General features: G+C 51.2%; 19 non-coding genes across 19 annotated transcripts; 7 read left to right on the top strand and 12 right to left on the bottom strand.

Moving 5' to 3' along the window:
* The first annotated feature begins 966 nt into the window (after positions 1-966).
* LOC141302244 (U5 spliceosomal RNA) lies at positions 967-1081 on the top strand. The gene has a single exon (XR_012342351.1). It is a non-coding gene; the product is annotated as a U5 spliceosomal RNA (small nuclear RNA).
* A 338-nt stretch (positions 1082-1419) lies between these two features.
* Positions 1420-1491, bottom strand: trnah-gug (transfer RNA histidin (anticodon GUG)). Its single transcript has one exon. It is a non-coding gene; the product is annotated as a tRNA-His (tRNA).
* A 488-nt stretch (positions 1492-1979) lies between these two features.
* On the bottom strand, positions 1980-2052 carry trnak-uuu (transfer RNA lysine (anticodon UUU)). The gene has a single exon. It is a non-coding gene; the product is annotated as a tRNA-Lys (tRNA).
* Positions 2053-4554: 2502 nt separating this feature from the next.
* LOC141302243 (U5 spliceosomal RNA) lies at positions 4555-4669 on the top strand. The gene has a single exon (XR_012342350.1). It is a non-coding gene; the product is annotated as a U5 spliceosomal RNA (small nuclear RNA).
* Positions 4670-5567: 898 nt separating this feature from the next.
* Positions 5568-5640, bottom strand: trnak-uuu (transfer RNA lysine (anticodon UUU)). The gene has a single exon. It is a non-coding gene; the product is annotated as a tRNA-Lys (tRNA).
* Positions 5641-8138: 2498 nt separating this feature from the next.
* On the top strand, positions 8139-8253 carry LOC141302242 (U5 spliceosomal RNA). Its single transcript, XR_012342349.1, has one exon. It is a non-coding gene; the product is annotated as a U5 spliceosomal RNA (small nuclear RNA).
* A 338-nt stretch (positions 8254-8591) lies between these two features.
* On the bottom strand, positions 8592-8663 carry trnah-gug (transfer RNA histidin (anticodon GUG)). Its single transcript has one exon. It is a non-coding gene; the product is annotated as a tRNA-His (tRNA).
* A 488-nt stretch (positions 8664-9151) lies between these two features.
* trnak-uuu (transfer RNA lysine (anticodon UUU)) lies at positions 9152-9224 on the bottom strand. Its single transcript has one exon. It is a non-coding gene; the product is annotated as a tRNA-Lys (tRNA).
* A 2505-nt stretch (positions 9225-11729) lies between these two features.
* On the top strand, positions 11730-11844 carry LOC141302241 (U5 spliceosomal RNA). The gene has a single exon (XR_012342348.1). It is a non-coding gene; the product is annotated as a U5 spliceosomal RNA (small nuclear RNA).
* A 338-nt stretch (positions 11845-12182) lies between these two features.
* On the bottom strand, positions 12183-12254 carry trnah-gug (transfer RNA histidin (anticodon GUG)). Its single transcript has one exon. It is a non-coding gene; the product is annotated as a tRNA-His (tRNA).
* Positions 12255-12742: 488 nt separating this feature from the next.
* On the bottom strand, positions 12743-12815 carry trnak-uuu (transfer RNA lysine (anticodon UUU)). The gene has a single exon. It is a non-coding gene; the product is annotated as a tRNA-Lys (tRNA).
* A 2736-nt stretch (positions 12816-15551) lies between these two features.
* Positions 15552-15666, top strand: LOC141302232 (U5 spliceosomal RNA). The gene has a single exon (XR_012342339.1). It is a non-coding gene; the product is annotated as a U5 spliceosomal RNA (small nuclear RNA).
* A 338-nt stretch (positions 15667-16004) lies between these two features.
* On the bottom strand, positions 16005-16076 carry trnah-gug (transfer RNA histidin (anticodon GUG)). The gene has a single exon. It is a non-coding gene; the product is annotated as a tRNA-His (tRNA).
* Positions 16077-16564: 488 nt separating this feature from the next.
* Positions 16565-16637, bottom strand: trnak-uuu (transfer RNA lysine (anticodon UUU)). The gene has a single exon. It is a non-coding gene; the product is annotated as a tRNA-Lys (tRNA).
* A 2498-nt stretch (positions 16638-19135) lies between these two features.
* On the top strand, positions 19136-19250 carry LOC141302236 (U5 spliceosomal RNA). Its single transcript, XR_012342344.1, has one exon. It is a non-coding gene; the product is annotated as a U5 spliceosomal RNA (small nuclear RNA).
* An 895-nt stretch (positions 19251-20145) lies between these two features.
* On the bottom strand, positions 20146-20218 carry trnak-uuu (transfer RNA lysine (anticodon UUU)). The gene has a single exon. It is a non-coding gene; the product is annotated as a tRNA-Lys (tRNA).
* Positions 20219-22839: 2621 nt separating this feature from the next.
* LOC141302210 (U5 spliceosomal RNA) lies at positions 22840-22954 on the top strand. The gene has a single exon (XR_012342318.1). It is a non-coding gene; the product is annotated as a U5 spliceosomal RNA (small nuclear RNA).
* A 338-nt stretch (positions 22955-23292) lies between these two features.
* trnah-gug (transfer RNA histidin (anticodon GUG)) lies at positions 23293-23364 on the bottom strand. The gene has a single exon. It is a non-coding gene; the product is annotated as a tRNA-His (tRNA).
* A 488-nt stretch (positions 23365-23852) lies between these two features.
* trnak-uuu (transfer RNA lysine (anticodon UUU)) lies at positions 23853-23925 on the bottom strand. The gene has a single exon. It is a non-coding gene; the product is annotated as a tRNA-Lys (tRNA).
* Positions 23926-24615: the final 690 nt, after the last annotated feature.

Raw genomic sequence — 24615 nt, 5'->3', positions numbered from 1 at the left:
TGCTATCAAGCTGAAACCTGCGTTCCTGCGCTGGCCTGGACATGCCCTGATGACGGTGAGAATTTGAAGAAGATTGGAGAAACTTGAAAATTTTGCCAAAAACAACCTCCCCTTTGAGGTTTTTCAAGCCAGATTTTCAAGTTTCTCCAAACTTCTTGAAATTCACCACAGGAGCTGGGAATGTCCAGACTAGCGCAGGAACTCGGTTTTCAGCTTGATTGCACGTCCAGAGGCTGAGACGTCCCACGTACAATCTATCTCATTATAAAAACACAGGCTGTTCGTGGTCAGTGGAATTCTGAGGGTTTAACACCTCAGGGTACTTCAGGAGGATGGGGAGCCACCTCAATAAGTTCTTTAGTGTATTAATTGATGTTTGACCACAGAAGCGGACCACAGAAGAGGGAACATCCCACCTGTAACTTACTTAACAGGGCCTCCACAGGCTTTCCGTGGACAGTGCATTTTTAAGCATATTAAGCCGTTTTAGGTGATCTAATGTACATAGAACTGCTGGGTAGTGTTCCCTGAGCACTGTACTGTAGAAATGTGTCCATAAAACCACTGTAGTTATGAAATATGATTTACTACTGTACCGTCCACAGAAAGCCTGTGGAGGCCCTGTCAAATAAGTTCTCCATGAAATACTCCATGAAATACCAGATTGACCCGCCACGAGCTAAAGTCTCTCAATATCTTGAATGCTACACATTACAGAGGGTCATTATTTGGACCGCTTTATTTCATTTCATTTTTTTGTCTAATACGGGGGCATGAAAAAAGAGATGACATTGCCTTGATCGGGATTGTGAATACTGGGTGAGGGAAGGGACTTTCGTAACTCCTCCCATTTGGAGTGAGGGGGGTGACGAAAATCATGTTGGCAAGTGTCGGCACCCTAGATTACCCTTGGTGAGCGTAGTGCTTTACCACAGTGTGCGCACAGGTCCAAGGGCGTAGAGACACATCTCGAGTTTCTCTTCATCAGCGCATAAATCTTTTGCCTTTTACTAAAGATTTCCATGGAGGGGAACCTTTGCGAGTGACCTGTATTTTTGGGGGCTCTGCTCACAGCAGAGCTACACTAGAGTGTCAAGAGCAGAGTCAATCTGGCCACCCGCCAGCGTGCAGTGGAACGAAGCTTGCCTCGTCATGGACTGTGTTTGCAGCCTTTGCGCTTCCAGCTTCGCAACTTCAAATTACTTTAGCCAGCATGGAAAGACAGCGCTCTCTCGTCCATGACGGGCTCAAACAAAGATGGCTTCAGCTTTTTTGGCCCTATCAGTGACTCGTGCGCTTCGAGCCTTCTTTTTTGACCCCCCGAAAGCCAGCGTCTGCTGCCTGCGTTGTTGGTATAGTATAACTGGCACCCGTACGAAAAATGGAGGTGGCAGAAAGGAGCTCAGTGCACAAAAAGCCTGCCGTGACCCGGATTCGAACCGGGGTTGCTGCGGCCACAACGCAGAGTACTAACCACTATACGACCACGGCGTGCCACTGACTCACGGCTGGTGGTGCCGGCCGTCCGAATGCAAAAAGGGCCAGCGGCGTGTTTTATTCCTGTTGGAGAGAGGGCACACAAATCCCTGCGAGGGACGCGGAAGAAAAGGGGCCGGCCGCTTCTCCTCAGCGCCGGTGAACAGCGTAGTCGGCAGGATTCAAACCTGCGTGGGGAGACCCCAATGGACTTCTAGTCCATCGCCTTAACCACTCGGCCACGACTACGATGTCTTCTGTCCCGTTGTCGACCTCAAAGTTGGGTGAAAAAGCCATGAACTGGCTACCGTTTTGCTGAACTCGCCTAGCGTAAAACTCCTAAAGGGGAAAACAGCCCACCTCAAGGAACAAAACACTCATGAAGGGGAAGCATAGCAAACACTGTATGTGAAGTCTGTCACATCTTTAAGCGTACGCCGCCACACGGCAGAGCTGGACCGGCACGACAGCAACCTGAGGTCGCCGACAAGAAGACGGCCTTTCGCCTGAACAGGGACTTGAACCCTGGACCCTCAGATTAAAAGTCTGATGCTCTACCGACTGAGCTATCCAGGCTCTTGTGCTTTGCGCGCCTCTTACGTTTTATATAAGAACACTTTCTCCACAAGCCGCCCGGCAGAAGAAAAAGCTGAAGAAAAAGCTGGTGAGTCCACCAAATTGGCCATAGGCTCCGGACGGACGCCTGTAGGGGCACCCTGGTACCACGAGGAAGGCCACAAAAGGCATTTGGATGCACCTAACCGCCTAGTCTTCCTCACAGCCTTCCTCAGTGCCACGGAATGCCTATTTCGCCCACTAACCACCTAAACTTCACCACAGCCTTCCCCAGTGCCGCGAAATGCCTATTTCGCCCACTAATCACCTAAACTTCACCATAGTCTTCCTCAGTGCCACGGAACACCTATTTCGCCCACTAACCACCTAAACTTCACCACAGCCTTCCCCAGTGCCGCAAAATGCCTATTTCGCCCACTAATCACCTAAACTTCACCACAGTCTTCCTCAAAGCCCGCAAAGTGCCTATTTTGACCCCTAACCACCTAAACTTCACCAAGGTCTTCCCCGGTGCCGTAGAGTGCCTGTTTTGACCCCTAACCACCTAAGCTTCGCCCCGGTCTTCCTCGAAGCCTGCAGAGTGCCTATTTTGACCCCTAACCACCTAAACTTCATCTTTCCACTATCGTGGCCGGTCGACCGTATGGGCATGGCCACGAGGTGCCTTTCGTGCCCGCTAAACACCTATTTTTGACCCAGAGAGAGGTCACTTTAAATCGTTCCCGAAAGATCGCAGGACCTCGAAATTCGACACGAGGGTAGCCGAGGGCGTCCCGAGTTGCGGTCCAGAGTTTGAAATTTCTGCTTCCTTCCTAAGTGCGCGTTTCGGCAGTTCGGCATGATCCATACGCGATTCGGCTTTCTCCATCCCTGAGGGTCTTTCTGGTCCCCAGTGACTACCGGCAGGCCAAGTTTGGGGCCGAACGGCAGAGCATCCCACATACCACTTATCCCATGCAGTTTCACAGTTGTTTCGTGGACAGCAGAGCACGAGGGCTGTTTTGCGTAGCAAAAAATTGCCGACTCGGTATGTCGTCGAGGGCCACGTGACACCGCGTTCGGTGAAATTTGGGGCCCCTCAGACACCCAAGGGCCGAAGGGGGGGGGGGGGGGGGGGCGACAAGCGCAACTTATTCCATTGACTTTTTATAGGCGCTTCGTGGATGGTGGCCGATCGGCCCAAAATCGGCATATACGGCACGTCACGGTCCCCCGGGGCGACCCCCAAAGTTCCGTGTCCGTATCTGCTCGATCGGCTGAAAAAGACCCCCTTGACCGCGAGACACCTGTAAAACTTCCATTGAATAAGTTGGGAGGCCCAGTCAAGTAAGTTACAGGTGGGACTTTCCCTCTTGTGTGGTCCGTTTTTGCGGTCAGACATCAAAGAATCCACCAAGAAAGCTATTGGGTGGCTCCTAGCCTCCTCCTGAAGCACCCAGAGGTGCTCAATCCTCAGAATTCTACTGACCACGAACAGCCTATTTTTTATAATGGGATAGATTATACGTGGGACATCCAGATCTCAGCTTCTGGACGTGCTATCAAGCTGAAACCTGCGTTCCTGCGCTGGCCTGGACATGCCCTGATGACGGTGAGAATTTGAAGAAGATTGGAGAAACTTGAAAATTTTGCCAAAAACAACCTCCCCTTTGAGGTTTTTCAAGCCAGATTTTCAAGTTTCTCCAAACTTCTTGAAATTCACCACAGGAGCTGGGAATGTCCAGACTAGCGCAGGAACTCGGTTTTCAGCTTGATTGCACGTCCAGAGGCTGAGACGTCCCACGTACAATCTATCTCATTATAAAAACACAGGCTGTTCGTGGTCAGTGGAATTCTGAGGGTTTAACACCTCAGGGTACTTCAGGAGGATGGGGAGCCACCTCAATAAGTTCTTTAGTGTATTAATTGATGTTTGACCACAGAAGCGGACCACAGAAGAGGGAACATCCCACCTGTAACTTACTTAACAGGGCCTCCACAGGCTTTCCGTGGACAGTGCATTTTTAAGCATATTAAGCCGTTTTAGGTGATCTAATGTACATAGAACTGCTGGGTAGTGTTCCCTGAGCACTGTACTGTAGAAATGTGTCCATAAAACCACTGTAGTTATGAAATATGATTTACTACTGTACCGTCCACAGAAAGCCTGTGGAGGCCCTGTCAAATAAGTTCTCCATGAAATACTCCATGAAATACCAGATTGACCCGCCACGAGCTAAAGTCTCTCAATATCTTGAATGCTACACATTACAGAGGGTCATTATTTGGACCGCTTTATTTCATTTCATTTTTTTGTCTAATACGGGGGCATGAAAAAAGAGATGACATTGCCTTGATCGGGATTGTGAATACTGGGTGAGGGAAGGGACTTTCGTAACTCCTCCCATTTGGAGTGAGGGGGGTGACGAAAATCATGTTGGCAAGTGTCGGCACCCTAGATTACCCTTGGTGAGCGTAGTGCTTTACCACAGTGTGCGCACAGGTCCAAGGGCGTAGAGACACATCTCGAGTTTCTCTTCATCAGCGCATAAATCTTTTGCCTTTTACTAAAGATTTCCATGGAGGGGAACCTTTGCGAGTGACCTGTATTTTTGGGGGCTCTGCTCACAGCAGAGCTACACTAGAGTGTCAAGAGCAGAGTCAATCTGGCCACCCGCCAGCGTGCAGTGGAACGAAGCTTGCCTCGTCATGGACTGTGTTTGCAGCCTTTGCGCTTCCAGCTTCGCAACTTCAAATTACTTTAGCCAGCATGGAAAGACAGCGCTCTCTCGTCCATGACGGGCTCAAACAAAGATGGCTTCAGCTTTTTTGGCCCTATCAGTGACTCGTGCGCTTCGAGCCTTCTTTTTTGACCCCCCGAAAGCCAGCGTCTGCTACCTGCGTTGTTGGTATAGTATAACTGGCACCCGTACGAAAAATGGAGGTGGCAGAAAGGAGCTCAGTGCACAAAAAGCCTGCCGTGACCCGGATTCGAACCGGGGTTGCTGCGGCCACAACGCAGAGTACTAAACACTATACGACCACGGCGTGCCACTGACTCACGGCTGGTGGTGCCGGCCGTCCGAATGCAAAAAGGGCCAGCGGCGTGTTTTATTCCTGTTGGAGAGAGGGCACACAAATCCCTGCGAGGGACGCGGAAGAAAAGGGGCCGGCCGCTTCTCCTCAGCGCCGGTGAACAGCGTAGTCGGCAGGATTCAAACCTGCGTGGGGAGACCCCAATGGACTTCTAGTCCATCGCCTTAACCACTCGGCCACGACTACGATGTCTTCTGTCCCGTTGTCGACCTCAAAGTTGGGTGAAAAAGCCATGAACTGGCTACCGTTTTGCTGAACTCGCCTAGCGTAAAACTCCTAAAGGGGAAAACAGCCCACCTCAAGGAACAAAACACTCATGAAGGGGAAGCATAGCAAACACTGTATGTGAAGTCTGTCACATCTTTAAGCGTACGCCGCCACACGGCAGAGCTGGACCGGCACGACAGCAACCTGAGGTCGCCGACAAGAAGACGGCCTTTCGCCTGAACAGGGACTTGAACCCTGGACCCTCAGATTAAAAGTCTGATGCTCTACCGACTGAGCTATCCAGGCTCTTGTGCTTTGCGCGCCTCTTACGTTTTATATAAGAACACTTTCTCCACAAGCCGCCCGGCAGAAGAAAAAGCTGAAGAAAAAGCTGGTGAGTCCACCAAATTGGCCATAGGCTCCGGACGGACGCCTGTAGGGGCACCCTGGTACCACGAGGAAGGCCACAAAAGGCATTTGGATGCACCTAACCGCCTAGTCTTCCTCACAGCCTTCCTCAGTGCCACGGAATGCCTATTTCGCCCACTAACCACCTAAACTTCACCACAGCCTTCCCCAGTGCCGCGAAATGCCTATTTCGCCCACTAATCACCTAAACTTCACCATAGTCTTCCTCAGTGCCACGGAACACCTATTTCGCCCACTAACCACCTAAACTTCACCACAGCCTTCCCCAGTGCCGCGAAATGCCTATTTCGCCCACTAATCACCTAAACTTCACCACAGTCTTCCTCAAAGCCCGCAAAGTGCCTATTTTGACCCCTAACCACCTAAACTTCACCAAGGTCTTCCCCGGTGCCGTAGAGTGCCTGTTTTGACCCCTAACCACCTAAGCTTCGCCACGGTCTTCCTCGAAGCCTGCAGAGTGCCTATTTTGACCCCTAACCACCTAAACTTCATCTTTCCACTATCGTGGCCGGTCGACCGTATGGGCATGGCCACGAGGTGCCTTTCGTGCCCGCTAAACACCTATTTTTGACCCAGAGAGAGGTCACTTTAAATCGTTCCCGAAAGATCGCAGGACCTCGAAATTCGACACGAGGGTAGCCGAGGGCGTCCCGAGTTGCGGTCCAGAGTTTGAAATTTCTGCTTCCTTCCTAAGTGCGCGTTTCGGCAGTTCGGCATGATCCATACGCGATTCGGCTTTCTCCATCCCTGAGGGTCTTTCTGGTCCCCAGTGACTACCGGCAGGCCAAGTTTGGGGCCGAACGGCAGAGCATCCCACATACCACTTATCCCATGCAGTTTCACAGTTGTTTCGTGGACAGCAGAGCACGAGGGCTGTTTTGCGTAGCAAAAAATTGCCGACTCGGTATGTCGTCGAGGGCCACGTGACACCGCGTTCGGTGAAATTTGGGGCCCCTCAGACACCCAAGGGCCGAAGGGGGGGGGGGGGCGGCGACAAGCGCAACTTATTCCATTGACTTTTTATAGGCGCTTCGTGGATGGTGGCCGATCGGCCCAAAATCGGCATATACGGCACGTCACGGTCCCCCGGGGCGACCCCCAAAGTTCCGTGTCCGTATCTGCTCGATCGGCTGAAAAAGACCCCCTTGACCGCGAGACACCTGTAAAACTTCCATTGAATAAGTTGGGGGGCCAGTCAAGTAAGTTACAGGTGGGACTTTCCCTCTTGTGTGGTCCGTTTTTGCGGTCAGACATCAAAGAATCCACCAAGAAAGCTATTGGGTGGCTCCTAGCCTCCTCCTGAAGCACCCAGAGGTGCTCAATCCTCAGAATTCTACTGACCACGAACAGCCTATTTTTTATAATGGGATAGATTATACGTGGGACATCCAGATCTCAGCTTCTGGACGTGCTATCAAGCTGAAACCTGCGTTCCTGCGCTGGCCTGGACATGCCCTGATGACGGTGAGAATTTGAAGAAGATTGGAGAAACTTGAAAATTTTGCCAAAAACAACCTCCCCTTTGAGGTTTTTCAAGCCAGATTTTCAAGTTTCTCCAAACTTCTTGAAATTCACCACAGGAGCTGGGAATGTCCAGACTAGCGCAGGAACTCGGTTTTCAGCTTGATTGCACGTCCAGAGGCTGAGACGTCCCACGTACAATCTATCTCATTATAAAAACACAGGCTGTTCGTGGTCAGTGGAATTCTGAGGGTTTAACACCTCAGGGTACTTCAGGAGGATGGGGAGCCACCTCAATAAGTTCTTTAGTGTATTAATTGATGTTTGACCACAGAAGCGGACCACAGAAGAGGGAACATCCCACCTGTAACTTACTTAACAGGGCCTCCACAGGCTTTCCGTGGACAGTGCATTTTTAAGCATATTAAGCCGTTTTAGGTGATCTAATGTACATAGAACTGCTGGGTAGTGTTCCCTGAGCACTGTACTGTAGAAATGTGTCCATAAAACCACTGTAGTTATGAAATATGATTTACTACTGTACCGTCCACAGAAAGCCTGTGGAGGCCCTGTCAAATAAGTTCTCCATGAAATACTCCATGAAATACCAGATTGACCCGCCACGAGCTAAAGTCTCTCAATATCTTGAATGCTACACATTACAGAGGGTCATTATTTGGACCGCTTTATTTCATTTCATTTTTTTGTCTAATACGGGGGCATGAAAAAAGAGATGACATTGCCTTGATCGGGATTGTGAATACTGGGTGAGGGAAGGGACTTTCGTAACTCCTCCCATTTGGAGTGAGGGGGGTGACGAAAATCATGTTGGCAAGTGTCGGCACCCTAGATTACCCTTGGTGAGCGTAGTGCTTTACCACAGTGTGCGCACAGGTCCAAGGGCGTAGAGACACATCTCGAGTTTCTCTTCATCAGCGCATAAATCTTTTGCCTTTTACTAAAGATTTCCATGGAGGGGAACCTTTGCGAGTGACCTGTATTTTTGGGGGCTCTGCTCACAGCAGAGCTACACTAGAGTGTCAAGAGCAGAGTCAATCTGGCCACCCGCCAGCGTGCAGTGGAACGAAGCTTGCCTCGTCATGGACTGTGTTTGCAGCCTTTGCGCTTCCAGCTTCGCAACTTCAAATTACTTTAGCCAGCATGGAAAGACAGCGCTCTCTCGTCCATGACGGGCTCAAACAAAGATGGCTTCAGCTTTTTTGGCCCTATCAGTGACTCGTGCGCTTCGAGCCTTCTTTTTTGACCCCCCGAAAGCCAGCGTCTGCTACCTGCGTTGTTGGTATAGTATAACTGGCACCCGTACGAAAAATGGAGGTGGCAGAAAGGAGCTCAGTGCACAAAAAGCCTGCCGTGACCCGGATTCGAACCGGGGTTGCTGCGGCCACAACGCAGAGTACTAACCACTATACGACCACGGCGTGCCACTGACTCACGGCTGGTGGTGCCGGCCGTCCGAATGCAAAAAGGGCCAGCGGCGTGTTTTATTCCTGTTGGAGAGAGGGCACACAAATCCCTGCGAGGGACGCGGAAGAAAAGGGGCCGGCCGCTTCTCCTCAGCGCCGGTGAACAGCGTAGTCGGCAGGATTCAAACCTGCGTGGGGAGACCCCAATGGACTTCTAGTCCATCGCCTTAACCACTCGGCCACGACTACGATGTCTTCTGTCCCGTTGTCGACCTCAAAGTTGGGTGAAAAAGCCATGAACTGGCTACCGTTTTGCTGAACTCGCCTAGCGTAAAACTCCTAAAGGGGAAAACAGCCCACCTCAAGGAACAAAACACTCATGAAGGGGAAGCATAGCAAACACTGTATGTGAAGTCTGTCACATCTTTAAGCGTACGCCGCCACACGGCAGAGCTGGACCGGCACGACAGCAACCTGAGGTCGCCGACAAGAAGACGGCCTTTCGCCTGAACAGGGACTTGAACCCTGGACCCTCAGATTAAAAGTCTGATGCTCTACCGACTGAGCTATCCAGGCTCTTGTGCTTTGCGCGCCTCTTACGTTTTATATAAGAACACTTTCTCCACAAGCCGCCCGGCAGAAGAAAAAGCTGAAGAAAAAGCTGGTGAGTCCACCAAATTGGCCATAGGCTCCGGACGGACGCCTGTAGGGGCACCCTGGTACCACGAGGAAGGCCACAAAAGGCATTTGGATGCACCTAACCGCCTAGTCTTCCTCACAGCCTTCCTCAGTGCCACGGAATGCCTATTTCGCCCACTAACCACCTAAACTTCACCACAGCCTTCCCCAGTGCCGCGAAATGCCTATTTCGCCCACTAATCACCTAAACTTCACCATAGTCTTCCTCAGTGCCACGGAACACCTATTTCGCCCACTAACCACCTAAACTTCACCACAGCCTTCCCCAGTGCCGCGAAATGCCTATTTCGCCCACTAATCACCTAAACTTCACCACAGTCTTCCTCAAAGCCCGCAAAGTGCCTATTTTGACCCCTAACCACCTAAACTTCACCAAGGTCTTCCCCGGTGCCGTAGAGTGCCTGTTTTGACCCCTAACCACCTAAGCTTCGCCACGGTCTTCCTCGAAGCCTGCAGAGTGCCTATTTTGACCCCTAACCACCTAAACTTCATCTTTCCACTATCGTGGCCGGTCGACCGTATGGGCATGGCCACGAGGTGCCTTTCGTGCCCGCTAAACACCTATTTTTGACCCAGAGAGAGGTCACTTTAAATCGTTCCCGAAAGATCGCAGGACCTCGAAATTCGACACGAGGGTAGCCGAGGGCGTCCCGAGTTGCGGTCCAGAGTTTGAAATTTCTGCTTCCTTCCTAAGTGCGCGTTTCGGCAGTTCGGCATGATCCATACGCGATTCGGCTTTCTCCATCCCTGAGGGTCTTTCTGGTCCCCAGTGACTACCGGCAGGCCAAGTTTGGGGCCGAACGGCAGAGCATCCCACATACCACTTATCCCATGCAGTTTCACAGTTGTTTCGTGGACAGCAGAGCACGAGGGCTGTTTTGCGTAGCAAAAAATTGCCGACTCGGTATGTCGTCGAGGGCCACGTGACACCGCGTTCGGTGAAATTTGGGGCCCCTCAGACACCCAAGGGCCGAAGGGGGGGGGGGGGGGGGGGCGGCGACAAGCGCAACTTATTCCATTGACTTTTTATAGGCGCTTCGTGGATGGTGGCCGATCGGCCCAAAATCGGCATATACGGCACGTCACGGTCCCCCGGGGCGACCCCCAAAGTTCCGTGTCCGTATCTGCTCGATCGGCTGAAAAAGACCCCCTTGACCGCGAGACACCTGTAAAACTTCCATTGAATAAGTTGGGAGGCCCAGTCAAGTAAGTTACAGGTGGGACTTTCCCTCTTGTGTGGTCCGTTTTTGCGGTCAGACATCAAAGAATCCACCAAGAAAGCTATTGGGTGGCTCCTAGCCTCCTCCTGAAGCACCCAGAGGTGCTCAATCCTCAGAATTCTACTGACCACGAACAGCCTATTTTTTATAATGGGATAGATTATACGTGGGACATCCAGATCTCAGCTTCTGGACGTGCTATCAAGCTGAAACCTGCGTTCCTGCGCTGGCCTGGACATGCCCTGATGACGGTGAGAATTTGAAGAAGATTGGAGAAACTTGAAAATTTTGCCAAAAACAACCTCCCCTTTGAGGTTTTTCAAGCCAGATTTTCAAGTTTCTCCAAACTTCTTGAAATTCACCACAGGAGCTGGGAATGTCCAGACTAGCGCAGGAACTCGGTTTTCAGCTTGATTGCACGTCCAGAGGCTGAGACGTCCCACGTACAATCTATCTCATTATAAAAACACAGGCTGTTCGTGGTCAGTGGAATTCTGAGGGTTTAACACCTCAGGGTACTTCAGGAGGATGGGGAGCCACCTCAATAAGTTCTTTAGTGTATTAATTGATGTTTGACCACAGAAGCGGACCACAGAAGAGGGAACATCCCACCTGTAACTTACTTAACAGGGCCTCCACAGGCTTTCCGTGGACAGTGCATTTTTAAGCATATTAAGCCGTTTTAGGTGATCTAATGTACATAGAACTGCTGGGTAGTGTTCCCTGAGCACTGTACTGTAGAAATGTGTCCATAAAACCACTGTAGTTATGAAATATGATTTACTACTGTACCGTCCACAGAAAGCCTGTGAAGGCCCTGTCAAATAAGTTCTCCATGAAATACTCCATGAAATACCAGATTGACCCGCCACGAGCTAAAGTCTCTCAATATCTTGAATGCTACACATTACAGAGGGTCATTATTTGGACCGCTTTATTTCATTTCATTTTTTTGTCTAATACGGGGGCATGAAAAAAGAGATGACATTGCCTTGATCGGGATTGTGAATACTGGGTGAGGGAAGGGACTTTCGTAACTCCTCCCATTTGGAGTGAGGGGGGTGACGAAAATCATGTTGGCAAGTGTCGGCACCCTAGATTACCCTTGGTGAGCGTAGTGCTTTACCACAGTGTGCGCACAGGTCCAAGGGCGTAGAGACACATCTCGAGTTTCTCTTCATCAGCGCATAAATCTTTTGCCTTTTACTAAAGATTTCCATGGAGGGGAACCTTTGCGAGTGACCTGTATTTTTGGGGGCTCTGCTCACAGCAGAGCTACACTAGAGTGTCAAGAGCAGAGTCAATCTGGCCACCCGCCAGCGTGCAGTGGAACGAAGCTTGCCTCGTCATGGACTGTGTTTGCAGCCTTTGCGCTTCCAGCTTCGCAACTTCAAATTACTTTAGCCAGCATGGAAAGACAGCGCTCTCTCGTCCATGACGGGCTCAAACAAAGATGGCTTCAGCTTTTTTGGCCCTATCAGTGACTCGTGCGCTTCGAGCCTTCTTTTTTGACCCCCCGAAAGCCAGCGTCTGCTACCTGCGTTGTTGGTATAGTATAACTGGCACCCGTACGAAAAATGGAGGTGGCAGAAAGGAGCTCAGTGCACAAAAAGCCTGCCGTGACCCGGATTCGAACCGGGGTTGCTGCGGCCACAACACAGAGTACTAACCACTATACGACCACGGCGTGCCACTGACTCACGGCTGGTGGTGCCGGCCGTCCGAATGCAAAAAGGGCCAGCGGCGTGTTTTATTCCTGTTGGAGAGAGGGCACACAAATCCCTGCGAGGGACGCGGAAGAAAAGGGGCCGGCCGCTTCTCCTCAGCGCCGGTGAACAGCGTAGTCGGCAGGATTCAAACCTGCGTGGGGAGACCCCAATGGACTTCTAGTCCATCGCCTTAACCACTCGGCCACGACTACGATGTCTTCTGTCCCGTTGTCGACCTCAAAGTTGGGTGAAAAAGCCATGAACTGGCTACCGTTTTGCTGAACTCGCCTAGCGTAAAACTCCTAAAGGGGAAAACAGCCCACCTCAAGGAACAAAACACTCATGAAGGGGAAGCATAGCAAACACTGTATGTGAAGTCTGTCACATCTTTAAGCGTACGCCGCCACACGGCAGAGCTGGACCGGCACGACAGCAACCTGAGGTCGCCGACAAGAAGACGGCCTTTCGCCTGAACAGGGACTTGAACCCTGGACCCTCAGATTAAAAGTCTGATGCTCTACCGACTGAGCTATCCAGGCTCTTGTGCTTTGCGCGCCTCTTACGTTTTATATAAGAACACTTTCTCCACAAGCCGCCCGGCAGAAGAAAAAGCTGAAGAAAAAGCTGGTGAGTCCACCAAATTGGCCATAGGCTCCGGACGGACGCCTGTAGGGGCACCCTGGTACCACGAGGAAGGCCACAAAAGGCATTTGGATGCACCTAACCGCCTAGTCTTCCTCACAGCCTTCCTCAGTGCCACGGAATGCCTATTTCGCCCACTAACCACCTAAACTTCACCACAGCCTTCCCCAGTGCCGCGAAATGCCTATTTCGCCCACTAATCACCTAAACTTCACCATAGTCTTCCTCAGTGCCACGGAACACCTATTTCGCCCACTAACCACCTAAACTTCACCACAGCCTTCCCCAGTGCCGCGAAATGCCTATTTCGCCCACTAATCACCTAAACTTCACCATAGTCTTCCTCAGTGCCACGGAACGCCTATTTCGCCCACTAACCACCTAAACTTCACCACAGCCTTCCCCAGTGCCGCGAAATGCCTATTTCGCCCACTAATCACCTAAACTTCACCATAGTCTTCCTCAGTGCCACGGAACGCCTATTTCGCCCACTAACCACCTAAACTTCACCACAGCCTTCCCCAGTGCCGCAAAATGCCTATTTCGCCCACTAATCACCTAAACTTCACCACAGTCTTCCTCAAAGCCCGCAAAGTGCCTATTTTGACCCCTAACCACCTAAACTTCACCAAGGTCTTCCCCGGTGCCGTAGAGTGCCTGTTTTGACCCCTAACCACCTAAGCTTCGCCACGGTCTTCCTCGAAGCCTGCAGAGTGCCTATTTTGACCCCTAACCACCTAAACTTCATCTTTCCACTTTAGTGGCCGGTCGACCGTATGGGCATGGCCACGAGGTGCCTTTCGTGCCCGCTAAACACCTATTTTTGACCCAGAGAGAGGTCACTCTAAATCGTTCACGAAAGATCGCAGGACCTCGAAATTCGACACGAGGGTAGCCGAGGGCGTCCCGAGTTGCGGTCCAGAGTTTGAAATTTCTGCTTCCTTCCTAAGTGCGCGTTTCGGCAGTTCGGCATGATCCATACGCGATTCGGCTTTCTCCATCCCTGAAGGTCTTTCTGGTCCCCAGTGACTACCGGCAGGCCAAGTTTGGGGCCGAACGGCAGAGCATCCCACATACCACTTATCCCATGCAGTTTCACAGTTGTTTCGTGGACAGCAGAGCACGAGGGCTGTTTTGCGTAGCAAAAAATTGCCGACTCGGTATGTCGTCGAGGGCCACGTGACACAGCGTTTGGTGAAATTTGGGGCCCCTCAGACACCCAAGGGCCGAAGCGGGGGGGGGGCGGCGACAAGCGCAACTTATTCCATTGACTTTTTATAGGCGCTTCGTGGATGGTGGCTGATCGGCCCAAAATCGGCATATACGGCACGTCACGGTCCCCCGGGGCGGCCCCCAAAGTTCCGTGTCCGTATCTGCTCGATCGGCTGAAAAAGACCCCCTTGACCGCGAGACACCTGTAAAACTTCCATTGAATAAGTTGGGAGGCCCAGTCAAGTAAGTTACAGGTGGGACTTTCCCTCTTGTGCGGTCCGTTTTTGAGGTCAGACATCAAAGAATCCACCAAGAAAGCTATTGGGTGGCTCCTAGCCTCCTCCTGAAGCACCCAGAGGTGCTCAATCCTCAGAATTCTACTGACCACGAACAGCCTATTTTTTATAATGGGATAGATTATACGTGGGACATCCAGATCTCAGCTTCTGGACGTGCTATCAAGCTGAAACCTGCGTTCCTGCGCTGGCCTGGACATGCCCTGATGACGGTGAGAATTTGAAGAAGATTGGAGAAACTTGAAAATTTTGCCAAAAACAACCTCCCCTTTGAGGTTTTTCAAGCCAGATTTTCAAGTTTCTCCAAACTTCTTGAAATTCACCACAGGAGCTGGGAATGTCCAGACTAGCGCAGGAACTCGGTTTTCAGCTTGATTGCACGTCCAGAGGCTGAGACGTCCCACGTACAATCTATCTCATTATAAAAAAACAGGCTGTTCGTGGTCAGTGGAATTCTGAGGGTTTAACACCTCAGGGTCCTTCAGGAGGATGGGGGGAGCCACCTCAATAAGTTCTTTAGTGTATTAATTGATGTTTGACCACAGAAGTGGACCACACAAGAGGGAACATCCCACCTGTAACTTACTTAACAGGGCCTCCACAGGCTTTCCGTGGACAGTGCATTTTTAAGCATATTAAGCCGTTTTAGGTGATCTAATGTACATAGAACTGCTGGGTAGTGTTCCCTGAGCACTGTACTGTAGAAATGTGTCCATAAAATCACTGTAGTTATTAAATATGATTTACTACTGTACTGTCCACAGAAAGCCTGTGGAGGCCCTGTCAAATAAGTTCTCCATGAAATACTCCATGAAATACCAGATTGACCCGCCACGAGCTAAAGTCTCTCAATATCTTGAATGCTACACATTACAGGGGGTCATTATTTGGACCGCTTTATTTCATTTCATTTTTTGTTCTAATACGGGGGCATGAAAAAAGAGATGACATTGCCTTGATCGGGTTTGTGAATACTGGGTGAGGGAAGGGAATTTCGTAACTCCTCCCATTTGGAGTGAGGGGGGTGACGAAAATCATGTTGGCAGGTGTCGGCACCCTAGATTACCCTTGGTGAGCGTAGTGCTTTACCACAGTGTGCGCACAGGTCCAAGGGCGTAGAGACACATCTCGAGTTTCTCTTCATCAGCGCATAAATCTTTTGCCTTTTACTAAAGATTTCCGTGCAGGGGAACCTTTGCGAGTGACCTGTATTTTTGGGGGCTCTGCTCACAGCAGAGCTACACTAGAGTGTCAAGAGCAGAGTCAATCTGGCCACCCGCCAGCGTGCAGTGGAACGAAGCTTGCCTCGTCATGGACTGTGTTTGCAGCCTTTGCGCTTCCAGCTTCGCAACTTCAAATTACTTTAGCCAGCATGGAAAGACAGCGCTCTCTCGTCCATGACGGGCTCAAACAAAGATGGCTTCAGCTTTTTTGGCCCTATCAGTGACTCGTGCGCTTCGAGCCTTCTTTTTTGACCCCCCGAAAGCCAGCGTCTGCTGCCTGCGTTGTTGGTATAGTATAACTGGCACCCGTACGAAAAATGGAGGTGGCAGAAAGGAGCTCAGTGCACAAAAAGCCTGCCGTGACCCGGATTCGAACCGGGGTTGCTGCGGCCACAACGCAGAGTACTAACCACTATACGACCACGGCGTGCCACTGGCTCACGCCTGGTGGTGCCGGCCGTCCGAATGCAAAAAGGGCCAGCGGCGTGTTTTATTCCTGTTGGAGAGAGGGCACACAAATCCCTGCGAGGGACGCGGAAGAAAAGGGGCCGGCCGCTTCTCCTCAGTGCCGGTGAACAGCGTAGTCGGCAGGATTCAAACCTGCGTGGGGAGACCCCAATGGACTTCTAGTCCATCGCCTTAACCACTTGGCCATGACTACGATGTCTTCTGTCCCGTTGTCGACCTCAAAGTTGGGTGAAAAAGCCATGAACTGGCTACCGCTTTGCTGAACTCGCCTAGCGTAAAACTCCTAAAGGGGAAAACAGCCCACCTCAAGGAACAAAACACTCATGAAGTTGCAGCATAGCAAACACTGTATGTGAAGTCTGTCACATCTTTAAGCGTACGCCGCCACACTGCAGAGCTGGACCGGCACGACAGCAACCTGAGGTCGCCGAAAAGAAGACGGCCCTACGCCTGAACAGGGACTTGAACCCTGGACCCTCAGATTAAAAGTCTGATGCTCTACCGACTGAGCTATCCAGGCTCTTGTGCTTTGCGCGCCTCTTACGTTTTATATAAGAACACTTTCTCCACAAGCCGCCCGGCAGAAGAAAAAGCTGAAGAAAAAGCTGGTGAGTCCACCAAATTGGCCATAGGCTCCGGACGGACGCCTGTAGGGGCACCCTGGTACCACGAGGAAGGCCACAAAAGGCATTTGGATGCACCTAACCGCCTAGTCTTCCTCACAGCCTTCCTCAGTGCCACGGAATGCCTATTTCGCCCACTAACCAACTAAACTTCACCACAGCCTTCCCCAGTGCCGCGAAATGCCTATTTCGCCCACTAATCACCTAAACTTCACCATACTCTTCCTCAGTGCCACGGAACGCCTATTTCGCCCACTAACCACCTAAACTTCACCACAGCCTTCCCCAGTGCCGCAAAATGCCTATTTCGCCAACTAATCACCTAAACTTCACCACAGTCTTCCTCAAAGCCCGCAAAGTGCCTATTTTGACCCCTAACCACCTAAACTTCACCAAGGTCTTCCCCGGTGCCGTAGAGTGCCTGTTTTGACCCCTAACCACCTAAGCTTCGCCACGGTCTTCCTCGAAGCCTGCAGAGTGCCTATTTTGACCCCTAACCACCTAAACTTCATCTTTCCACTATCGTGGCCGGTCGACCGTATGGGCATGGCCACGAGGTGCCTTTCGTGCCCGCTAAACACCTATTTTTGACCCAGAGAGAGGTCACTCTAAATCGTTCACGAAAGATCGCAGGACCTCGAAATTCGACACGAGGGTCGCCGAGGGCGTCCCGAGTTGCGGTCCAGAGTTTGAAATTTCTGCTTCCTTCCTAAGTGCGCGTTTCGGCAGTTCGGCATGATCCATACGCGATTCGGCTTTCTCCATCCCTGAGGGTCTTTCTGGTCCCCAGTGACTACCGGCAGGCCAAGTTTGGGGCCGAACGGCAGAGCATCCCACATACCACTTATCCCATGCAGTTTCACAGTTGTTTCGTGGACAGCAGAGCACGAGGGCTGTTTTGCGTAGCAAAAAATTGCCGACTCGGTATGTCGTCGAGGGCCACGTGACACCGCGTTTGGTGAAATTTGGGGCCCCTCAGACACCCAAGGGCCGAAGGGGGGGGGGGCGGCGACAAGCGCAACTTATTCCATTGACTTTTTATAGGCGCTTCGTGGATGGTGGCCGATCGGCCCAAAATCGGCATATACGGCACGTCACGGTCCCCCGGGGCGGCCCCCAAAGTTCCGTGTCCGTATCTGCTCGATCGGCTGAAAAAGACCCCCTTGACCGCGAGACACCTGTAAAACTTCCATTGAATAAGTTGGGAGGCCCAGTCAAGTAAGTTACAGGTGGGACTTTCCCTCTTGTGCGGTCCGTTTTTGAGGTCAGACATCAAAGAATCCACCAAGAAAGCTATTGGGTGGCTCCTAGCCTCCTCCTGAAGCACCCAGAGGTGCTCAATCCTCAGAATTCTACTGACCACGAACAGCCTATTTTTTATAATGGGATAGATTATACGTGGGACATCCAGATCTCAGCTTCTGGACGTGCTATCAAGCTGAAACCTGCGTTCCTGCGCTGGCCTGGACATGCCCTGATGACGGTGAGAATTTGAAGAAGATTGGAGAAACTTGAAAATTTTGCCAAAAACAACCTCCCCTTTGAGGTTTTTCAAGCCAGATTTTCAAGTTTCTCCAAACTTCTTGAAATTCACCACAGGAGCTGGGAATGTCCAGACTAGCGCAGGAACTCGGTTTTCAGCTTGATTGCACGTCCAGAGGCTGAGACGTCCCACGTACAATCTATCTCATTATAAAAACACAGGCTGTTCGTGGTCAGTGGAATTCTGGGGGTTTAACACCTCAGGGTACTTCAGGAGGATGGGGGAGCCACCTCAATAAGTTCTTTAGTGTATTAATTGATGTTTGACCACAGAAGCGGACCATAGAAGAGGGAACATCCCACCTGTAACTTACTTAACAGGGCCTCCACAGGCTTTCCGTGGACAGTGCATTTTTAAGCATATTAAGCCGTTTTAGGTGATCTAATGTACATAGAACTGCTGGGTAGTGTTCCCTGAGCACTGTACTGTAGAAATGTGTCCATAAAACCCACTGTAGTTATGAAATATGATTTACTACTGTACCGTCCACAGAAAGCCTGTGGAGGCCCTGTCAAATAAGTTCTCCATGAAATACTCCATGAAATACCAGATTGACCCGCCACGAGCTAAAGTCTCTCAATATCTTGAATGCTACACATTACAGGGGGTCATTATTTGGACCGCTTTATTTCATTTCTTTTTTTGTCTAATACGGGGGCATGAAAAAAGAGATGACATTGCCTTGATCGGGATTGTGAATACTGGGTGAGGGAAGGGACTTTCGTAACTCCTCCCATTTGGAGTGAGGGGGGTGACGAAAATCATGTTGGCAAGTGTCGGCACCCTAGATTACCCTTGGTGAGCGTAGTGCTTTACCACAGTGTGCGCACAGGTCCAAGGGCGTAGAGACACATCTCGAGTTTCTCTTCATCAGCGCATAAATCTTTTGCCTTTTACTAAAGATTTCCGTGGAGGGGAACCTTTGCGAGTGACCTGTATTTTTGGGGGCTCTGCTCACAGAAGAGCTACACTAGAGTGTCAAGAGCAGAGTCAATCTGGCCACCCGCCAGCGTGCAGTGGAACGAAGCGTGCCTCGTCATGGACTGTGTTTGCAGCCTTTGCGCTTCCAGCTTCGCAACTTCAAATTTCTTTAGCCAGCATAGAAAGACAGCGCTCTCTCGTCCATGACGGGCTCAAACAAAGATGGCTTCAGCTCTTTTGGCCCTATCAGTGACTCGTGCGCTTCGAGACTTCTTTTTTGACCCCGAAAGCCAGCGTCTGCTGCCTGCGTTGTTGGTATAGTATAACTGGCACCCGTACGAAAAATGGAGGTGGCAGAAAGGAGCTCAGTGCACAAAAAGCCTGCCGTGACCCGCATTCGAACCGGGGTTGCTGCGGCCACAACGCAGAGTACTAACCGCTATACGATCACGGCGTGCCACTGGCTCACGCCTGGTGGTGCCGGCCGTCCGAATGCAAAAAGGGCCAGCGGCGTGTTTTATTCCTGTTGGAGAGAGGGCACACAAATCCCTGCGAGGGACGTGGAAGAAAAGGGGCCGGCCGCTTCTCCTCAGCGCCGGTGAACAGCGTAGTCGGCAGGATTCAAACCTGCGCGGGGAGACCCCAATGGACTTCTAATCCATCGCCTTAACCACTCGGCCACGACTACGATGTCTTCTGTCCCGTTGTCGACCTCAAAGTTGGGTGAAAAAGCCATGAACTGGCTACCGCTTTGCTGAACTCGCCTAGCGTAAAACTCCTAAAGGGGAAAAATCCCACCTCAAGCAACAAAACACTCATGAAGGGGAAGCATAGCAAACACTGTATGTGAAGTCTGTCACATCTTTAAGCGTACGCCGCCACACGGCAGAGCTGGACCTGCACGACAGCAACCTGAGGCCGCCGACAAGAAGACGGCCCTTCGCCTGAACAGGGACTTGAACCCTGGACCCTCAGATTAAAAGTCTGATGCTCTACCGACTGAGCTATCCAGGCTCTTGTGCTTTGCGCGCCTCTTACGTTTTATATAAGAACACTTTCTCCACAAGCCGCCCGGCAGAAGAAAAAGCTGAAGAAAAAGCTGGTGAGTCCACCAAATTGGCCATAGGCTCCGGACGGACGCCTGTAGGGGCACCCTGGTGCCACGAGGAAGGCCACAAAAGGCATTTGGATGCACCTAACCGCCTAGTCTTCCTCACAGCCTTCTTCAGTGCCACGGAACGCCTATTTCGCCCACTAACCACCTAAACTTCACCACAGCCTTCCCCAGTGCCGCGAAATGCCTATTTCGCCCACTAATCACCTAAACTTCACCATAGTCTTCCTCAGTGCCACGGAACGCCTATTTCGCCCACTAACCACCTAAACTTCACCACAGCCTTCCCCAGTGCCGCGAAATGCCTATTTCGCCCACTAATCACCTAAACTTCACCATAGTCTTCCTCAGTGCCACGGAACGCCTATTTCGCCCACTAACCACCTAAACTTCACCACAGCCTTCCCCAGTGCCGCAAAATGCCTATTTCGCCCACTAATCACCTAAACTTCACCACAGTCTTCCTCAAAGCCCGCAAAGTGCCTATTTTGACCCCTAACCACCTAAACTTCACCAAGGTCTTCCCCCGGTGCCGTAGAGTGCCTGTTTTGACCCCTAACCACCTAAGCTTCGCCACGGTCTTCCTCGAAGCCTGCAGAGTGCCTATTTTGACCCCTAACCACCTAAACTTCATCTTTCCACTATCGTGGCCGGTCGACCGTATGGGCATGGCCACGAGGTGCCTTTCGTGCCCGCTAAACACCTATTTTTGACCCAGAGAGAGGTCACTCTAAATCGTTCACGAAAGATCGCAGGACCTCGAAATTCGACACGAGGGTAGCCGAGGGTGTCCCGAGTTGCGGTCCAGAGTTTGAAATTTCTGCTTCCTTCCTAAGTGCGCGTTTTGGCAGTTCGGCATGATCCATATGCGATTCGGCTTTCTCCATCCCTGAGGGTCTTTCTGGTCCCCAGTGACTACCGGCAGGCCAAGTTTGGGGCCGAACGGCAGAGCATCCCACATACCACTTATCCCATGCAGTTTCACAGTTGTTTCGTGGACAGCAGAGCACGAGGGCTGTTTTGCGTAGCAAAAAATTGCCGACTCGGTATGTCGTCGAGGGCCACGTGACACAGCGTTCGGTGAAATTTGGGGCCCCTCAGACACCCAAGGGCCGAAGCGGGGGGGGGGGGCGGCGACAAGCGCAACTTATTCCATTGACTTTTTATAGGCGCTTCGTGGATGGTGGCTGATCGGCCCAAAATCGGCATATACGGCACGTCACGGTCCCCCGGGGCGGCCCCCAAAGTTCCGTGTCCGTATCTGCTCGATCGGCTGAAAAAGACCCCCTTGACCGCGAGACACCTGTAAACCTTCCATTGAATAAGTTGGGAGGCCCAGTCAAGTAAGTTACAGGTGGGACTTTCCCTCTTGTGCGGTCCGTTTTTGAGGTCAGACATCAAAGAATCCACCAAGAAAGCTATTGGGTGGCTCCTAGCCTCCTCCTGAAGCACCCAGAGGTGCTCAATCCTCAGAATTCTACTGACCACGAACAGCCTATTTTTTATAATGGGATAGATTATACGTGGGACATCCAGATATCAGCTTCTGGACGTGCTATCAAGCTGAAACCTGCGTTCCTGCGCTGGCCTGGACATGCCCTGATGACAGTGAGAATTTGAAGAAGATTGGAGAAACTTGAAAATTTTGCCAAAAACAACCTCCCCTTTGAGGTTTTTCAAGCCAGATTTTCAAGTTTCTCCAAACTTCTTGAAATTCACCACAGGAGCTGGGAATGTCCAGACTAGCGCAGGAACTCGGTTTTCAGCTTGATTGCACGTCCAGAGGCTGAGACGTCCCACGTACAATCTATCTCATTATAAAAAAACAGGCTGTTCGTGGTCAGTGGAATTCTGAGGGTTTAACACCTCAGGGTCCTTCAGGAGGATGGGGGGAGCCACCTCAATAAGTTCTTTTGTGTATTAATTGATGTTTGACCACAGAAGCGGACCACACAAGAGGGAACATCCCACCTGTAACTTACTTAACAGGGCCTCCACAGGCTTTCCGTGGACAGTGCATTTTTAAGCATATTAAGCCGTTTTAGGTGATCTAATGTACATAGAACTGCTGGGTAGTGTTCCCTGAGCACTGTACTGTAGAAATGTGTCCATAAAATCACTGTAGTTATTAAATATGATTTACTACTGTACTGTCCACAGAAAGCCTGTGGAGGCCCTGTCAAATAAGTTCTCCATGAAATACTCCATGAAATACCAGATTGACCCGCCACGAGCTAAAGTCTCTCAATATCTTGAATGCTACACATTACAGGGGGTCATTATTTGGACCGCTTTATTTCATTTCATTTTTTGTTCTAATACGGGGGCATGAAAAAAGAGATGACATTGCCTTGATCGGGTTTGTGAATACTGGGTGAGGGAAGGGAATTTCGTAACTCCTCCCATTTGGAGTGAGGGGGGTGACGAAAATCATGTTGGCAGGTGTCGGCACCCTAGATTATCCTTGGTGAGCGTAGTGCTTTACCACAGTGTGCGCACAGGTCCAAGGGCGTAGAGACACATCTCGAGTTTCTCTTTATCAGCGCATAAATCTTTTGCCTTTTACTAAAGATTTCCATGCAGGGGAACCTTTGCGAGTGACCTGTATTTTTGGGGGCTCTGCTCACAGCAGAGCTACACTAGAGTGTCAAGAGCAGAGTCAATCTGGCCACCCGCCAGCGTGCAGTGGAACGAAGCTTGCCTCGTCATGGACTGTGTTTGCAGCCTTTGCGCTTCCAGCTTCGCAACTTCAAATTACTTTAGCCAGCATGGAAAGACAGCGCTCTCTCGTCCATGACGGGCTCAAACAAAGATGGCTTCAGGTTTTTTGGCCCTATCAGTGACTCGTGCGCTTCGAGCCTTCTTTTTTGACCCCCCGAAAGCCAGCGTCTGCTGCCTGCGTTGTTGGTATAGTATAACTGGCACCCGTACGAAAAATGGAGGTGGCAGAAAGGAGCTCAGTGCACAAAAAGCCTGCCGTGACCCGGATTCGAACCGGGGTTGCTGCGGCCACAACGCAGAGTACTAACCACTATACGACCACGGCGTGCCACTGGCTCACGCCTGGTGGTGCCGGCCGTCCGAATGCAAAAAGGGCCAGCGGCGTGTTTTATTCCTGTTGGAGAGAGGGCACACAAATCCCTGCGAGGGACGCGGAAGAAAAGGGGCCGGCCGCTTCTCCTCAGCGCCGGTGAACAGCGTAGTCGGCAGGATTCAAACCTGCGTGGGGAGACCCCAATGGACTTCTAGTCCATCGCCTTAACCACTTGGCCACGACTACGATGTCTTCTGTCCCGTTGTCGACCTCAAAGTTGGGTGAAAAAGCCATGAACTGGCTACCGCTTTGCTGAACTCGCCTAGCGTAAAACTCCTAAAGGGGAAAACAGCCCACCTCAAGGAACAAAACACTCATGAAGTTGCAGCATAGCAAACACTGTATGTGAAGTCTGTCACATCTTTAAGCGTACGCCGCCACACTGCAGAGCTGGACCGGCACGACAGCAACCTGAGGTCGCCGAAAAGAAGACGGCCCTTCGCCTGAACAGGGACTTGAACCCTGGACCCTCAGATTAAAAGTCTGATGCTCTACCGACTGAGCTATCCAGGCTCTTGTGCTTTGCGCGCCTCTTACGTTTTATATAAGAACACTTTCTCCACAAGCCGCCCGGCAGAAGAAAAAGCTGAAGAAAAAGCTGGTGAGTCCACCAAATTGGCCATAGGCTCCGGACGGACGCCTGTAGGGGCACCCTGGTACCACGAGGAAGGCCACAAAAGGCATTTGGATGCACCTAACCGCCTAGTCTTCCTCACAGCCTTCCTCAGTGCCACGGAATGCCTATTTCGCCCACTAACCAACTAAACTTCACCACAGCCTTCCCCAGTGCCGCGAAATGCCTATTTCGCCCACTAATCACCTAAACTTCACCATACTCTTCCTCAGTGCCACGGAACGCCTATTTCGCCCACTAACCACCTAAACTTCACCACAGCCTTCCCCAGTGCCGCAAAATGCCTATTTCGCCAACTAATCACCTAAACTTCACCACAGTCTTCCTCAAAGCCCGCAAAGTGCCTATTTTGACCCCTAACCACCTAAACTTCACCAAGGTCTTCCCCGGTGCCGTAGAGTGCCTGTTTTGACCCCTAACCACCTAAGCTTCGCCACGGTCTTCCTCGAAGCCTGCAGAGTGCCTATTTTGACCCCTAACCACCTAAACTTCATCTTTCCACTATAGTGGCCGGTCGACCGTATGGGCATGGCCACGAGGTGCCTTTCGTGCCCGCTAAACACCTATTT

The sequence above is a fragment of the Garra rufa genome, chromosome 25 (genome assembly GCF_049309525.1).
Source record: "Garra rufa chromosome 25, GarRuf1.0, whole genome shotgun sequence".
Lineage (NCBI taxonomy): Eukaryota > Metazoa > Chordata > Actinopteri > Cypriniformes > Cyprinidae > Garra > Garra rufa.
The sequence above is the reverse complement of the archived record's forward strand: the minus strand, read 5'-3'. Positions and strand labels throughout refer to the sequence as shown.